We start from the raw sequence: 3,002 nt of genomic DNA, 5'->3' as shown, positions 1-3,002 counted from the left end.
GAACTCTTCTGGCAGTCTCGTAACATCACGGCCCTAGAGGAAAAACGTGAACCAACTTGCGAACCTGTGGTCACAGTCTGTCTCGACGAAGCATTTCCGGAACGATGCGTTGAGATCGGAGCCAATCTCCGCGAGCCTTTGAGGACAGAGCTCATAACCTGTCTAAAAAAGAACCTCAATACTTTCGCATGGGCCACGGAAGATATGCCAGGGATCAACATTAACATAACATGTCACAAATTAAATATCGATCCGACTTTCAAACCCGTCAAACAAAAAAGGCGGAAGCTAGGACCCGAACGGGCTTTCGCGGTAAACGACGAGGTCGAAAAATTGCTTAAAGTCAAGTCAATAACGGAAGTGAGGTATCCAAACTGGCTCGCTAACCCTGTAGTCGTCAAAAAGAAAAACGGGCAATTGCGAGTTTGCGAGGATTTTACAGACCTAAACAAGGCATGTCTAAAAGATAGTTTCCCTCTGCCACACATCGATCGATTAGTAGAAGCAACGGCGGGAAACGAACTTCTGTCTTTCATGGACGCCTTCTCAGGTTACAACCAAATTATGATGAACCCTGACCATCGCGAGAAGACTGCGTTCATTGCCGATCGCGGAAACTATTGCTACAGGGTAATGCCCTTCGGCCTCAAAAACGCTGGAGCAACTTACCAACGACTCATGAACCGTATGTTCTTCAAAGAACTCGGTAAAACGATGGAGGTTTAAATCGACGACATGCTCGTCAAATCCCTCCAAGCAAAGGATCACGTATCACATCTCGAGGAATGTTTCGCACAGTTAAATTCCCATAACATGAAGCTCAACCCGACAAAATGTTTCACATCTCGAGAAATGTTTTGCGCAGTTAAATTCCCATAACATGATGCTCAACCCGACAAAATGCAGGTTTGCCGTGGCATCAGGGGAATTCCTCGGCTACCTAGTCACATTCTGCGGCATCGAAGCTAATCCAAAACAGATCAACGCACTGATCGAGATGGCTTCACCGAAGAATAAGCGGGAAGTCCAAAGGCTGACCGGTAGGGTCGCGGCACTTAACCGATTTATATCACGATCAACGGACCTCGATTTATTTCACGATCAACAGACAAGTGCATGCCCTTCTACGGTGTCTTACGGGGAAATAAAAAATTCGAATGGTCGGAAGAATGCGAAAACGCTTTTCAACAGCTGAAGCGGTATTTAGCTTCCCCTCCAGTCCTCGCAAAACCCGTGGAAGGGGAACCTTTGTTCCTATACATCGCTGTATCGGCAACAGCTGTGACCGGCGTGCTGATCAGGGAAGGACGCGGCGAACAGAAACCTATTTTCTATATAAGCAAAACCTTGCTGGATGCCGAATCTAGATACCTGCTAATGTGAAAATTAGCATGCCCAGTCGTAACATCGGCCGGAAACTAAGACCATATTTCCAATCCCACACGATCGTCGTCCTCACGACTTTTCCCCTACTCTGCATAGCCCGAGTCAATCGGGCCGGTTGGCCAAATGGGCGGTCGAATTGAGCGAGTACGATATCGAGTACCGACCGAGAACAAGCGCAAAGACATAAGTGCTTGCGGACTTCTTGATCGAACTACCGATAGAGACCATAACCAACGAGGAACCAAATTCCACTTGGCTCCTTCACGTCGACGGATCCTCGTCCAAGCAGCGATCAGCCATCGGAATTCGCCTCACATCTCCGATGAGCGAGATCTTAGAGCAATCATTCAGGCTGGAATTCCACGCCTCAAACAACGAAGTCGAATACGAAGCACTCGTCGCAGGGCTGCGTTTGGCCCACGGCTTGAAGATATGAAACATCCATGCTTACTACGACTCCCAGTTAGTGGCAAGTTAGTTCAACGGAGAGTATGAAGCCAGGGACGAACAGATGGACGCGTACCTCAAACTGGTCCAAAATTTAGCTCAGGAGTTTGACTGTTTTGCCCTTACGCGAATTCCCCGCTCCGAAAACGTCCAGGCAGATGCTCTCGCGGCCTTAGCATCAAGTTCTAACCCAGGACTTAAAAGAGTAATTCCGGTCGAGTTCATCGAACATCCGAGCATCGGACCACCAATCGTCGTCAACCTCATAGAAGGTCAAGATGACGAAGAAGAAGAAGTTACGATATGACCGCAATCAGAGCAATATGATTACGGCTGCGATACCCCATGGCTGCAGACAATTCGAGACTACATTATCAACGGACACCTGCCCACCGAGAAATGGGCAGCCCGCAAAGTCTGAACACAGGCCGCACGCTACGTAACAGTGGACGACGAAATTTACAAATGGAGATTCTCCCGACCACTCATGACGTGCCTGGAAGGGGAAAAAACAAAAAAAGTGATGGAAGAAGTACATTCTGGGTCCTGCGGCAATCTTATCGGCGGAAGCTTACTGGCAGTGAAAATCAAGCGCCATGGATACTACTGGCCAACGATGATCGGAGATTGCGAGAAGTTCGCACGAAAATGTGAAAAATGCCAGAGGCATGCTCCGACCATCCGACAACCAGCCGAAGTTCCCTCCTCCATCACATCGCCCTATCCTTTTATGCGTAGAGTTTCCCGGTGTTCGAAGAAGATTACTTTCCAAACGAGAGGAGCTCAACAACGCAATGCTCCTCGACGATCTCGATCTTATTAATCAGCGCCGAGATCGAGCGCTCATCCGAATCCAAAATTACCAACACGCAGCCGCAAAGTACTACAATTCTAACGTACGGAATCGCAGATTTAATCAAGGAGATCTGGTCCTTTGTAAAGTCTTCCAAAACACCGCTGAACGAAACGTGGGAAAACTCGGAGCAAACTGAGAAGGACCCTATAAAATCAAAAAAGTCGTCCGACCGGGCTCCTACGAAATAGCCCACATGCAAGGCATAAAAATTCCAAGGACCTAGAACGTGATGCATCTCAAAAAATACTATCACTAAACAAACCGACTCACAATGACCGAACTACGAGACGGCTTGATCTCCATAAGGAGTACG

Source organism: Brassica oleracea, chromosome C2 (genome assembly GCF_000695525.1).
Source record: "Brassica oleracea var. oleracea cultivar TO1000 chromosome C2, BOL, whole genome shotgun sequence".
Classification (NCBI taxonomy): Eukaryota; Viridiplantae; Streptophyta; class Magnoliopsida; order Brassicales; family Brassicaceae; genus Brassica; species Brassica oleracea.
Note: the sequence above shows the minus strand (reverse complement) of the source record.